At 40.9% G+C, this 15,566-nt stretch overlaps 1 protein-coding gene across 5 annotated transcripts in view; it reads right to left on the bottom strand.

Moving 5' to 3' along the window:
• The window catches only part of rlbp1b (retinaldehyde binding protein 1b), a 48,424-nt gene extending 33,176 nt beyond the window's left edge, over positions 1-15,248 (bottom strand). For 2 of the 5 annotated variants that reach the window (XM_073032850.1, XM_073032853.1), the window contains exon 1: positions 15,118-15,248. The gene's annotated coding sequence lies outside the window, so the exon portion shown is untranslated. Of the gene's footprint in view, positions 1-14,996; positions 15,086-15,117 lie in introns of those variants that run through there. The other 3 variants (XM_073032849.1, XM_073032848.1, XM_073032852.1) reach the window with 3 other exon arrangements.
• Between the last annotated feature and the right edge of the window lie 318 nt (positions 15,249-15,566).

Raw genomic sequence — 15,566 nt, 5'->3', positions numbered from 1 at the left:
ATAGTGGATACAGCCCAGTCCGTCATGAGTAAAGTTCTCCCCACTATTGAGCACACCTACACGGAGCGCTGTTGCAGGAAAGCAGCATCCATCTTCAAGCTCTCCAGCCAGGCCATGCTCTTTTCTTGCTGCTGCCATCAGAAAGAAGATACAGGAGCCTCAGGCTCCATACCACAAGGTTCAGGAACGGTAATTACCTCTTAGACATCATGCACTTGAACCAGAGGATAAATTCACTCAACTTGACTCGCCCCATCACTGAACTGTTCTCACAACCTATGGACTCACTTTCAAGGACTCTTCATCTCAGGTTTTTGATATTTATTGTTTATTTATTTGTTTGTTTATTTATTTATTTTTCTTTTGAATTTGGACAGTGTTGTCTTTTGCACATTGGTTGTTTGTAAATCCTGTTGGGGATGGTCTTTCATTGATTCTATTGTTTTTCTTGTATTTACTGTGTATACTTGAAAGTAAATGAGTACCAGTTTTGTATATGGTGACATATACGTTCTTTGACAATAAATTTACTTTGAACTTTAAACTATGAAATGGGGGAGGAACTCAACAGCCGAAGTTTGGGCTGATGAAGGGTATCTTAAAGGAGACTTGATAGGCAACGCTTCCACACAGAGGGTGGTGGTTATTAAATGTTAATTATTAAAGGTTAGTATTATTTTTCACATGTACATTGAAACACATAGTTACATGGTTGGTTTAGAGGGAAATGGGCCAAACAGGGGTAAACGGGAGATACCTTGGTATGCAATAACAAATTGGCCCAAAGACTCTGTTCCTGAGCTGTGTAATTCTGTGACTAGTGCACAACAATCAAAATCAGTTTCAGTATCAGGCTTATTATCACTGACTTATGTTATGAAATTTGTAGTTTTGCGGCAGCAGTACAGAGCAAAACATAAATAATGACTAAAAAAGTGAGCAAGAAGTGTGGAGGTGTTCGAGGTCTGTTCAGAATTCTACTGGCGGATGGAAAGAAGCTTCTCCTAAAATGCTGAGTGTGTGTCTTCCTTCAGGCTGCTGTACCTCCTCCCTGATGGCAGTAATGAGAAGAGCTCATGTCCTGGATGGTGACGGTGCTTAATAATGAATGCTGCCTTTCTGAGGCTTTGCCTATTAAAGATGTCTTTGAGGGTGAGGAAGCTAGTGCCCAGGATGGAACTAGATGTGTTTGGAACCCTCTACACCTTTTACCAATTCAGTACATTTGGCGCCTCCAGATCAGATGGTGATGCGCCAATCAGAATGCTCCATTGAAGTTTGCTAAAGCTCCCTCAAACAGCATCCTGATAGCAACCAGATGAATTACTCTTTTGATAATGTCAATTGGGCAATAAATATTGCCTAGAATTCTGAGGACATCTCTTCTAACTCTCCTTCAAAATGGTGCCCTGTGATGTTTTATACCTGTCCAACATTTTAGTTTAATGTCTCACCTGACGAATGGAACTTTGAGCAGTGCTGCACCTCAACAATATTGCAGTGGGACACTGGACTAAGTCACTGAATAGGACTTGAACTATGAGACTGCTAGCTTTGAAACAAAATTACTATCAACTGAACCAAGGCAGGGTTTGCTCTTGCAGAGACGTACCTGAGCAGGAATCGGCACTTTCAGGAGAGAAGGGATGGATGGAAATCTAGCAGAGAGGGAAGTGTGAGGACAGGTCTGTAACCAGAAGCCCTGCTGCCCAGGCAGCTACACAAAGACACTCAGTGTTTTAAGGATTACCATGTAATCTTGTAAAATACGATTAGGCCACACAAACACGCCACACAGCAAATCAGAGTGGCCGAACACTGCTAATCAGTACAGAGTGATGCTGTGATACTGGGAACTGAATGAAGCAGATCGCTTGATTTTTCTCTTAAGGAAACATTCCACGTGCTCTGTTATATGTCATAAATATAAGTTGAAATGCCTCAGTGTGCAGCCTGGTTCACTCCCAGCAAGTAAACCCTGTCCGCTGTGGTGAACTTGACAAACACAGATACAGATGATTTCACTTGTCAATAAATTAAACACTGAAGATTGTGATCTCAGGCTAATCACCAGAATACGTAACGTGGATAGCATTTTTTATTTATTGAGATATAATGTGGAGTAGGCCCTTCCTGCCCTTCGAGCCGTGCCACCCAGGAACCCCTGATTTTACTCTAGCATAATTATAGGACAATTTACAATGACCAATTAGTCTACGAATCGGTGGTAGTCTTTGGACTGTGTGAGGAAACCGGAGTACCCAGAGGAAACCCAGGCTGTCATGGGAAGAACATACTAACTCCTTATAGGCAGCAGCGGGAATTGAACCTGGGCTGCTGAACCTGTAAAACGTTGTGTTAACCAGTATGCTACCTACTGTTCTGACACTTGGAGTAGTAGGAATACGAAACACCATGCCACAGGAGAGGAGAGATGAGGAACTGAGTGTAGCAAGGAATAATTGTTTCAGGAGAAGGTGAAAGAATATGGTGACATGACTGAAACAGGGTAAAATCAGACCAGACCAGAGGCAATAGTTTATCACAGCCTAGAATTCCAATGCTACCCCAGCCATACAATTGGCAGTGACTGATGAATTTTACTAAGGGATACCAGCTTTTATTTTAAATTCAGATTCAATTAATTGGTTGACTTTAAATTTCATAACTGCCATAAAGGATTTAAACTGATGCCTCAAGATCAATTGCCCAAGCCTCTACATACTGCTGCTGTAAATTAGCCAATGACTGACCATATCCTCTGCAAAACATTCCTAATTTCCTTTTGCAATTAACCTTATCTGGCCCAAGTCCTTGTCATAAAGTAGAAGATGGTGCCAAAAATTCCCAACTATATTGGCCAACCGGGAATATCTCTGGACCTGCCTTCGACCTGAGCCTCTAATGTGTAAAGTTCAATTCCATTTCCGAAATGCTTCTCAAACAATAATTTGTCAGGAACAAATTTGCGAAAGGGATATAAGAAACTGCAGATTAATTCCTGGTCACTGTCTTTGGAAACGTATGTTTTATTTTGTCAGAAGTTCCTCTCAAAACACTGTCTGAAATAAATAATCAATAAGGATTTTTGTATCTGCCCTTAAATTACTTATTCAGCTTGTAATCCTGACTTCTCTGAATTGCAGTAATTTTAGACTGCATTGTAACCTATCTGGATGTCTCGCTGCATCTTCCTGTCCTTTCTGATTTGGATTCAAGATTCAAAGTGCATTTCTTATCAAGGTACGTATGCTGCATACAATTTTGACTTCATCTTCCCACAGACAGCCACAAAAACAAAGAAAACCATGGAACCAGTTTAAAGAAAAATATCAAACCCTCAATGTGCAAAAGAAGGAACCTATCATGGAAACGGAAAAAAAAACAAGCAAAAAAAACACAGAATACAAAGCAACAAATCATAAAGACATGGAAAGAGACCAAGACCAGGTGTGCTCACTTCAGCTCAGTTCAGTTCAATGGAAATGAAGTAAAAAAAAAACATTTAATTCTGACTTAAACTCAAGTATAGATTATTTCTCTATTTGGATAATGTTTAAATAAATGTCTGCCATTTTGAAATTCAAAGACATTTTTATTGCTTTTTTTTAGGGGAAACCCCACTATTCCATCTCATACAGTCATAGAGTAATAGACCAATACAGCATGGTTACAGACTCTTTGGCCCATCAGTACATGCTGACACATCTAGCTGGTCCTAGTTTCCGGCACTCAGCCTATATTCCTCTAAGCCCCATTTCTTCATCTACATATCCAGGTGTTCTTAATTGATACTATTGTACCTGCCTCAACCTCTTCCACTGGCACCTCGTTCCATAAGCCAGCCACTCTCTGAATGAAAAGGTTGTCACTCACAACACTTTTAATCTTTCCCTTCTCATCCTGAAACTATGTGGCCTGGTTTTGAAGTCTCCTCCCCTGGGGTAAAGTCTGTTTCCATCACCTTATCTGTGCTTCTCGTCCTTTTAAACACTTCTATAACTTCACCACCCATTCTCCTCCAATCAAAGGAATGAAGACATAGGGATTTTTTGTGCTTAGAAATATTTAATGTCTTAGTTAGAAATTTTGTCGCTTAATTATTTGAAGGGAAAACTCCCTATCCTATCTTGACCATCAGGTAAAGTGGGATGGGCAACCAGCATCCTTGACTCTGATATCAACAGGACAAGAATTAAGCCCTTTTTATAAAACTGATATTTTTATTTAGTTTGCCAAGCAACACTCTGAGAGACTCATATCCCATAGCAATCTAATTAATAGTTCCATGTCTCTCAAACTTAGTTTTAAATTAGCATATAATCCCATCCCTGATTGCTTGGGTGAAAGTGATAGTGAGCTGACTCTTGAACCAATGGAGTCCTTCTGGTAATGGTACTTTTGTGACAATGTTGAATGTGGAGTTACGATGGTACAATACTGGGCAAAAGTCGAAGGTACACACACACACACGCACACACGCACACACGCACACACGCACACACGCACACACACACACACACACGGGTGCCTAGGACTTTTGCCCAGTACTGTAAAAAATTTATGTATTGCACTGTACCGCTGCCGTGAAAAAAAAACGAATTTTATGACATGTGAGTGATGATAAACCTGATTCTGACATGGGTCTCTATTGTGGACCGAGAGTGGGAAGGGGGCAGGGAGAGGGGAATCATGGTTGGGAAAAGGGGAAGGGAGAGGGGAGAGTGGGAAGCACCAGGAAGACATTCTGTAATGATCAATAAACCAATTGTTTGGAATCAAATGGCCTTGCTTGGTGTCTTGGGGCTGGGTGAGTCTGCACCCACACCTCTGCTTCTCCATCTCTGCCACCTGTCCCACACCCTTTCCTCGTTATTCCCAACATCCTTTGTTCATGCCTGATTTACAAACTTGCTCTCTGCTCCACGCTGCCAAATACAGTACTGTGCAGAAGTCTTAGGCACCCTAGCCATATATGTAAATGTGCCTGAGATTTCTGCTCTGTACTGTATATCAATAAACAGTATCTGGGGGGGGGGGGAAGCTCAGCAGTATCTGTGCGTGTTGGCAGGGGTGGGGGGGGGAGAGGTAATGTTTATTTTTCCGGTCAAAATTCCCTTCCTGTTATTGGATTTGAGTCCAAGAAGATAACAATTCCTTCATCCCACTGATGTTGCTGGATCTGCTGCGCTCTTTCATCAGATTGTTTGCTGCTCCAGAATCAAGCACCAACAGTTCTTGTGTATCCATTTTACGACTCTGTATGATGGGAATGGGAACCTATAGGCAGCGATGTCCCCTTTTGTCCTTATCTTTCTTGGTGAGTGAGGTAGTGAATTTGGAAGGTAACATTAAAGCAACTAGGCAAGTAACAGTAAATACAAGAGATAGAGCAGATGCTGGAAATCCAGAATAACACAGGCAAAATGCTGGAAGAATTTAGGAGGTCAGGCAGCATCTATGGAAAGCAATAAAGAGTTCACGTTTCGGGCTGGGTTCTGATGAATGGTCTTGGCCCAATATGTCGACCGTTTATTCCTTTCCATTGATGCTGCCTGACATGCTGAGTTCCTCCAGTATTTTGTACCTGATGCTCTAGGCAAGTAACTATATTTTGTAGTGGGCATGCACTACAGCCATGAATTGACTGAATGGAGAAAGTAAATGCCAGCATAATGTGATGTCAAGTATATTAAATATTGCCAAGTTAGTTTATTTGAATATTACATTATCATAAAGTGCATCAATTTAAGATAATCATAAAAAGAATTAAGGGGAAGATTTTAGAAGATCCTTTGCATGGAAGGTGATTTAAAATGTGGAATTTTGACAGTTCACAGTTGGTTTTACTAATTCAGTTTGTAACTGCCATCAAGAAGAAGGTAGAGCAGCCTTAGGTCCCAAACCACCAAGTTCAGGAACAGTTATTACCCTACAACCATCAGGTTGCTGAACCAACATGGATAACTTCACTCAACTCAAACCTGAACTGATTTCACAACCTATGCACTCACTTTCAACAACTCTACAACTCACGTTCTCAGTATTCATTATTACTATTATTTTTTGTTTTTTGTATTTGCAGTTTGTCTTCTTTTGCATGTTGATTGTTTGTCAGTCTTTGTGTGTAGTTTTTCACTGATTCTACTGTATTTCTTTGTTCTATTCTGAATGTCTGTAAGAAAATGAATCTCAGAGATAACACATGGTGACATACATGTACTTTGAAAACTGAACTTTGAACCCTGTTTCTTGAATATCCTTAATATTAGTCACTCTACAATTCATTTGCTAAGCTCCGGAAACACCTGAATTATTTTGCCAACTATGTCTTCTTCCATCTTTAAAACATTCCTTAAAAACTATCATTTTGACCCAGGCTGGGTATCTTCCCAGACACCTCCTTGCAAGGCTCAGTATCAAAGTTTGTTCGAAATAAATGGAAGTGTTTATTGGTGGTACTGAATTGGCTCATTTAAACAGTAAAGCAAGAATGGATAGGGTGATCTAGCAGAAGAATAAGATGACACTATGTTTATCACACAATGAAGAAAACTGGAATGTGTTTATTGGAATAAGTTGGTTGTTTTTTTGCAGATATACAAGACAAGGATGATGTGTTACTTTCAATCTCATGTTAAGTCCTGTATTATGCCTACTTCGAGTAATTCCCTCCATCAGAGCCTTATTATGAGGGGAGTTGAGTTCAGATCATCCTGGGTACCCAGCATAATTATCCACAACTCTGTCATTGTTCTCTTGTTGTTACCCTGATCTAAGTCCCTACATAAATTCCTAGTCCTCTCTTCTCTGCGGTGCTTGCCTCTGATTTTGGATCTGCATTGAATGTTTTCACAGACTCCAGACCTTGTTGCCTCCTGTGCCCCCTTCACCAATCTCTCTTCAACAATGCTCATCTTTTCAAAGCTGGGCTCCCATATTCTGTGGAACACTTATAAGATGCTGGAGGAACTCAGCAAGTCAGCGCCATCCATGGAGGCAAATAAACAGTTAACATTTTAGGCTGAGACCCTTTACCACAGGGTTTCCCAGCCTGGGGGGTCCACTGATCCCTTGCTTAATCGCATAAAAATGTTGGATACCCTTGCTTTATCAAGATGCTACCTGACTTGCTGAGTTTCTCCAGCATTTGTGTGTGTTACTCAAAATATCCAGCATCGGCGGAATCTCTTGTGTTCCCATATTCTGAGTTGATGTTCCTCAAACCATCTCCAGCTTGACTTCAGCTTAAAGAAATATTTTCACTTCTCTTTCTTGAGAAATGATTGGATGACTGATTGCTGCCTTGAAACTTTAATTCTGCTTACATCTCCACAGATGCTGAGTATTTCCAGCATTTTCTGTTTTTATTACAGGATTCCGACATTCACAGTATTTATCTGACAGCAACAAATTCCTCTTAACACCCCTGAGGTACATTTACATGTTCAGTTTCCATATTCATCTGCCAATGTTGCAAAGGACAGGAAAAATTTTGAGTTACGAAGCACTTCAGCACAACTCCTTGGGTATTGAGTCCTATCGATCATAGCGGGACTGAATACGATGAATTAAATTTGACTGCCTCTTGACGTGCACAATTTATACTCATACACACAGAGGTGCACGTGGTTAGTGTAATTAATGATTGCTGAGGGAACCATGCTGGCTCCTTTGCATGCTCCCTTCTCCCACTCCATCCACTTCCCACATAAAACGATACATTGAGGAAAGAAACGGAAATGTTAACACTTACTAAAACATGTCCTGCCACCCACTCATCACCTTGCCTCACTCCCCAACTCACAGACACACTCTCATCGTGCACTGGTTACTTGTCATCTTTTATTGCTACAGTTTCACACATTTATACGACTGTTTTATTATAATAGTGCCAGTGACATTAAACTGTCTTACATATACATGCACCTCGCACTTTGCGTCAACCTGTCAATCTTCAGGCCATGTTCCTCAGGGACGTGTGCTAATATTATTTCAAACACGAGAAAATCTGCAGCAGATGATGGAAATCCAAAGCAACACACACAAAATGCTGGGGGAACTTATCAGGCCAGGCAGCATCTATGAAAAAGAATAAACAGTCAACATCTCAGACCGAGACCCTTCATCAGATCCTGAAGAGTTCCTCCAGCATTTTGTGTGTGTTGCTGCTAATATTATTTTGTGACTGGATGCGCTGTGTGTACTCTGTTTTGCACCTTAGCCCCAGAGGAACGATGTTTCATTTAACTGTATATGTGTGTATGATTGAATGACAATATCTTGAACTTGAACTAGAACCTAAAGCATTTGTTTCTAATTTATGAACCAATAACTTAACGTTTTGAAGTGCAGTTACTATTATCTAAGAGAACTGCAATTGCTTGAAGCCATGTAAGAGGTTCAAAAGGCAATATACTGAACAATCAGCTAATTTGTTTCTGTTGAGAGAGGACTGCAAACTAAAACTTTGGATGGACATCCTGCTTTTTGTGGAATCCATGAGAATTCCACAGGATCTCTAACGTTTACCAGAGAATGCAGCTGAGTGATTAGTTTAATGGGTCACACTCCCTCAGGACTGCACTGAAACCATCAGATGAAAGGCCTTTGAACCTATGACTGTCTCAGTAAGAATGCTTTCAGCAAACAGCCAGCCCATCACAGGTAGAAAATAGAACATAAAACCATAAGACCATAAGTCGTAGAAGCAGAATTATGCCATTTGACCCATCGAGTCCGCTCTGCCATTCCATCATGGCTGATTTATTATCCCTCTCAACCCCATTCTCCTCCCCTCCCCCGGTAACCTTTGACCTATTTTATCATGTGCCTCTGAGTACCCGGAAACTTCAGCCTTAATAACAGACTCCAACATCTTCACAACCATTGAAGTCAGGTTAACTGATCTAGAATTTCCTTTCTTCTGCTTCCTCCCTTCTCAAAGAGTGGAGTGACATTTACAATTTTCCAGTCCTCTGGAAATATTCCAGAAACTAGTGATTTTTGAAAGTTCGCTACTAATGTCCCCACAATCTTTTCAGCTGTTTCTTTCAGAACCCTGGGGTGTAGTCCATCTAGTCCAGGTGACTTCAGACCTTTCAGCTTCCCAAGCACCTTCTCCTGGGTGATAGCAACTGCACTCAGTTCTCTCCACCACTCACGACATAGAACCGTGCAACACCACACAGCCCCACAATGTTATCCCGACCTTTTAACCTTCCCTCCTACATTACTGCCATGAGGGAGAGGGTACAGGAGCTTGTAGATGCCCTGTTGCCAAGCGAATGCCACCTTTCAGATCGGACATTAAAATGAAGTCAAAAATCATCTGTTGGAGCAAATCAATGGGTCAAGCAACATAAGTGTGGGGAAATGGAATTTTTAACATTTTGGGTCACAACTCTGTATTCCTTCCTCCACCACCCCTGCGATAGATGCTGCTTGACCCATTGAGTTCCTCCTGTAGAAGGTTGTTGATTCCCACAACTGTCTCTATTAAAGTTCTGCCTGCCTTCTTAATTGGATATAGAAGATCCCACAGTGCTGTGTAACGGCCAATAATATTTAATCCACAGTCTATGTCAGACTGAAAAAAAAGATCATTATTATATTACTACCTGTAAGAATTTTCCACTTTGATTTCTACATTGCAATTTTGACAGCACTTCAAAAGCTCTTAATTGTCTTCAAAGCACTTAGGGACAGAGGAGGCAGTGAAGGTTTGTAGAGTAATGAATACAGTGAAGTTCATAGAGTAATGAATACAGACATTAGTAATTCTGTCACTTGTGTATACAAAATACACAGCAATATAATCATTATACCACCTACATTATGTTACTATGATTTATATAGTATGTTTATCTTAACTTGCATTTTATAAAGGAAAGGTACATTAAGAGAAGTGTAAGTGAAAGCTGTACTGCAGATAGTCCTGTTCCCCAGTGATCATTGATGTTTAGAGGGAATGATGTGCAGCACAACAGCTCGGGAAGCTGTCCCCTCTGACAGTCCGGTTGCCTCCTTCAGCTGCCCAATCTCCACTGATAATCTCTCGCATGCAGCAAAGGGAAAAGCTGAACGTGTCAACTCAGCAGCCCGGAGAATGATTCCCGCATCCTGCAACTTGGTCCCCTCTGTTGTGACATTAACAAAGTCACCAGAGAAACACTGAAGCTAATGGATGTAGAGGTGTTTTACTTAACAAAAATCAGCAGCAGGTATCATAATTTGAGACACTCTTGGAAGAAGAGGCCCCTCAACCCAATATCACATGACATTTTTATATGCTAAAGATCAAAGTTAACAGCAGGATAATTCTACAGTTACAATGCACCTACAATGCTTCCTTTGAATTACATATAGTTTTCAAACACCTTTTTCGCGCTCACACCCCAGACACCCAAATGAATGTTAATTGCCGTTGTCTGTAGATCACATTAATGCATATCTAATTGTTCTGAGCTGCGTTCTGTAATCCACATTTAAATTTGAGGAGACTGGTTGCTGGTGAAATTAATATTTGCCATATATCCTAACTCCAGATTGCACCCTAGTACCCTCCATGTTTACTTCCTCCTGTTCACAATTCTACATTGAAGCCCAAGGGATGGAAAGTAATAGAATTAATGGTTACTTAATAATATAGAATTGGAGAACTTCTCATCCAAGCCCTGAAATCATTGTTCTAACTAAAGTATTTATGTTTTTGTATTTGACTGTGACTTGAAGTTCCCTATTTGTGCCTTGTCTTGTTGAGCCAAGCTGTTATGTTTTGTAACTTCAAAACATTAAACTAATTCAAGGGAAGACATGGGAGTCTGAAATGTGAGTCTAGCTTTAAGTGAGGTGTGTTCGTATCACATGGTAGTATGGTGACGTATACAATTCACACATTTATACGTACAACCCGTAGTGAATTATATAAACAGCAAAGAATGATTAATCAAACAATATAATTGCAACATTACTCAAATATTACTGAAATATAAAATATTTAACATAAGCCTTTCACAAGTTCCCACTGCCTTCCGATACCAGAACTAATAGGACGGAGAACTGGTTATTCACACACAGGGAGATCATGGTGAACTCTAATTTAGAACTTTGCAGCATTCACTATTCAGTATTAGCTGCTGGACTAAGATTAATGAAGGGCACTAACCTCCCCACCATCAAAAATATCTTCAAAAGGCATTGCCTAGGGAAGGTGCCATTCATCCTTAAGGACCCTCACTATCCAGGACATACCCACTTCAAAGTTCAATGTTCAAAGTAAGTTTATTATCAAAGTACATATACAGAATGACAGGTGGCAGAGTGGAGATACAAAAGATACTAGTATACTGTATACTAGTATACAGAGATACTACCAAAGGAGGGGTAAGGTGCTCTTTCCTTCTGCTACCCTACGGGTCACCCTTGGTGAGGTGTAGCTCCTGCTTGACCCCACTGGTCAGGGTCATGTGAAGCAATGGGTGCAGGTGGTGGATAGTTGTATGAGCAGATGGTGCATAAATTTTATTTTAAAGGTTGTGTGTTCATTGATCAATTCAGTGTCGTGGTGAGTGAAAATGTCCACACTGGTTCAGGAGCCTGATGGTTGAAGGGTGATAACTTCTCATTGCTTCTATTAGGGGGTAATGAGAAGTTATTTCAGGAGCCTGAAGACACACATTCCATGTTTTAGGAACAGCTTCTTCCCCTCTGCAATCAGATTTCTGAAATGTCCTTGAACCAGTGAACACTGCCTCACAATTTAGCACAAATTATTTATTATATATTCTTATTCTAATTTACAGTAACTTTTAAATATTGCTCTGTACTGCTGCCAGAAAAAATGGAATTTCAATAAGTGATAATAAACCTGATTCTGATTCTGTAGATCAGAAACAGCAAACCACACTGTTCTCTCTGAACAGCTACCACCAACATATCACCTTTGGAACCAGAGGAGCAACACACTTGACCACTGTTACACCACCATCAAGAACGGTTACCATGCCATCCCATGCCCACACTTTAGAAAGTCTAATCACCTGACTGCACATCTACTCCAGGCGTATAGGCAAGGGAGGATTGATTACCAGACTACTTTACCTCAGTGGACTAGACAATATTTAGTAATTCATCTTCGAGTCTGAATGTATACGGCACAGTTGTCACAGACTTCATGAAGACCTGTGTGGACGCATGCTGGCCTTCGAGAATCTATTGGACATACCTAAACCAATAGCCAAGGATGAACCAGGATATTCGTCATCTGCTGAAGGCTAGATCAGTGGTATTCAAGACCAGTGATCCAGAACTGTCCAGGAAGTTCGGGTATGACCCACAGAAGGTTATATTAAGGGCAAAAAAATAATTTCAATTGAGGTTAAAATGGAATTATTTGCACATCAGCTCTGGTAGGGCTTGCAGGCCATTAATTCCTTCACTGCAAAACTTAACCTCATGAATGACTGTGATGTTTCACTCCCAGATGAGCTCAATGTCTTTTCTGCACACTTTAAAAGGAAGAATGAAGCTACTCTTGTACAAATCCCTCCAGCATCCGGTAACCCTGTGATTTATGTCATGAAGGCCGATGAACATCGTTCAAGAGCAGGAACCCTCACAAGGCATCAGGCCATGATGTGTACCCAGAAGGGCTCTGAAAACCTGTGCCAACCAACTGGCGAGAGTGTTCAAGGACATCTTCAATTTGTCACTGTTGTAGTTGGAGTTTCCCACCTGCTTCAAAATGCCAACAATCATACCCATACCCAAGAAGAACAGGGTGAGCTGCCTCAATGACTGTCTCCCAGTGGCACTCACATCTACTGTGATGAAGTACTTTGAGGGGTTGGTCATGGCTAGAATCAACTCCTGCCTAAGCAAGAACCTGGACCCAGTGCAATTTGCCTATCAACACAATATGTCTACAGTGGATACAATCTCACTGGCTCTCCATTTGGCCTTGGATTACCTGGACAATAGTAATACCTACATTAGGCTGCTGTTTATTGATTACAGCTCAACATTTAACACAATAATTCCTACAGTTCCAATCAAAAAGCTCCAAAACCTGGGCCTCTGTACCTCTCTCTGGATCCTTGACTTCCTCAACGGGTGACCTCAGTCTGTGCAGACCAGAAATAATATCTACTCCTCGCTGACAATCAATACTGCTGCACCTCAAGGTTATGTGTTTAGCCCACTGCTGTACTCTCTACAAACGCAACTGTGTGGCTAGGCAAACCTCCAACACCACCTATAAATTTGTCAGCATCACAACAGAATTTCAGATGATTACGAGGAGGTGTACTGGAGTGAGATAAATCAGCTGGTTGAATGGTGCCACAAAAATAACACTGAACTCAACGTCAGTAAGACCAAGGAATTGATTCAGGAAGGGGAAGTCGAGGGAACACATACAAGTCTTCCTCAAGGGATCAGAAATGAAAAGGGTAAGCAGTTGTCAAGTTCCTGGGTGTCAACATCTCTGACAATCTATCCTGGGCTCAACATGTTAATACAATTACAAGAAAGCACTACAGCAGCCATATTTCATTAGGACTTTGAGGAGAAATGGTATGTTACCAAAGACACTTGCAAATTTCTTCAGATATTCTAAAGGTATGTACTCTGGAGAGCATTCTAACTGGTCTGTATGGAGGGGCCACTGCACAGGATTGGAAAATGTTGTCAACTCAGCCAACTCCATCAAGGGCATTTGCCTGCCACATTCAAAGGGCTATGCCTCAGAAAGGTGGTATCCATCATTAAGGACTCCCATCACCAAAGGTATGCCCTTTTCTCATTACTACCATGAAGAAGGAAGTACAGGAAGACACATACTCAGCATCTAAAGAGCAGCTGCTTCCCCTCCACTTATTCAATTTAATCGGCACCATAAATTCCATAATTTCACCACCCCTTGGCTAAAGAAACTCCTCCTCATCTCTGTTCTGAAGGAACATCGTTCTATTCTGAGGCTGTGTCCTCTGGTCCAAGACTCTGCCTCTCATGGAAAAATCCTCTCCACATCCATTCTATCTAGGCCTTTCAATACTCTATAGGCTTCAATGAGACTCCCCCTCATTCTTCTAAACTCCAGTGAGTACAGGCCCAGAGCCATCAAATGCTTCTCATGCGTTAACCCCTTTCATTCCCGGGATCATTATCATGACCACTCTGGATCCTCTCAGCACATCCTTTCTTAGATAAGAGGCCCAAAACTGTTCACAATATTCCAAACACTGACCAATTCCTTATAAAGTTTCAATCACGGAAGCAAATTATCAAGAATATTTTTTCTAATATTAAATCAGGAAAGATAGCAATCATAATTTGTTAATCACATCATACAATGCCTGTTATCTTTGATAATGGTTAAGTTTGCATCTCTTAAATTGGACATACGAGCAGATTTATAATATTGATCTCATATTATTCAATTCACTGTCCTGTCTGCCAATTAGAACAAATCCAATTAAATTCAGAATCAAAGACTATAACTGAAATTGGCTTCATTGTGAAGCTGGTGAGCCTAAAAGCAGGTTTAAAATTTTCCACATAAATCATGGGAGTCAGACACTGAAAGCACAGATACACAGACAAGTATTGTTGAAATGAAGGAAAAATACCAGCGAGAACACATTCCAAGAACAACTGTTGAAACCATTAGGAAAAAATCCTATTTTAATGGGCAGAAAAATGTTGGAGAAAATATATCTAACAGTGAATAGTGGGGAGTTGAGACATTGTAAAGTTACTTCTGCATATATGAGAAGGTGCAGATTAGTGCTGCATCTGGAACTTTGGGAGAATAATTCAAATGAATAACTTTTCTGTAAGATTTGCAACATTTCCAACAGTTTTGGCTTTGCTTCTGATTAATGATACTCACAGATTTTTTTTAACCTCAATTATTTTAAGTTTAAACCCTCCATCATTACAATAATGTTAAGGCAAATATTACTCATTCCCTCGTGCACTTTGCAAAAGCTCACCTATTTTACTGGACTCAACAATATGCTCTAATACCCAATGATAAAAGTGTGCCCAAGTTCTGTCCAATAAAGCTAACCACCGAACGAAATCTTGGGATGGGTAGGACAAATTATCACTCACCAGCCGATGGCAGAAAGTGGTTTAGAAGCTCACTGTGTCCAGTGAAGGAAGGCACTGGGTTCTCCGCGGAGGTTTATGCAACTGGAAAGCTGTGATCCTTGGAGGAAAGCTTTGTAGAATCAGTTGATTTGGATTAGCTTGTCACAAGGCATCACTCACTTAATTAAGCCAGCATAAAACAGCAAGCCTGCCATTTGAGAACAGCAGGTGGAGGCGGTGGGGGGGGTGGGGGGTGGGGGGAGGGGGAGCAGGAGGAAGTGGCAGCGGGGGAATAGAATGAAGGGCTTCCAAATCTTATTAACTAAGCATGTTTGGTGGTCAAATGTAGCAGGGTGATTAAATAAAAGATGTCAAGACCAATGGAAGCCCGATCAAATGCCAGCATTGGTACAATAGCCTTATCACCAAATTTCACTCAGAAAGAACTATCAAACCACATTCTGCACTTT

The sequence above is a fragment of the Hemitrygon akajei genome, chromosome 30 (assembly GCF_048418815.1).
Source record: "Hemitrygon akajei chromosome 30, sHemAka1.3, whole genome shotgun sequence".
In the NCBI taxonomy this organism is placed as follows: Eukaryota; Metazoa; Chordata; class Chondrichthyes; order Myliobatiformes; family Dasyatidae; genus Hemitrygon; species Hemitrygon akajei.
Note: the sequence above shows the minus strand (reverse complement) of the source record. Positions and strands in the feature narration are given on the sequence as shown.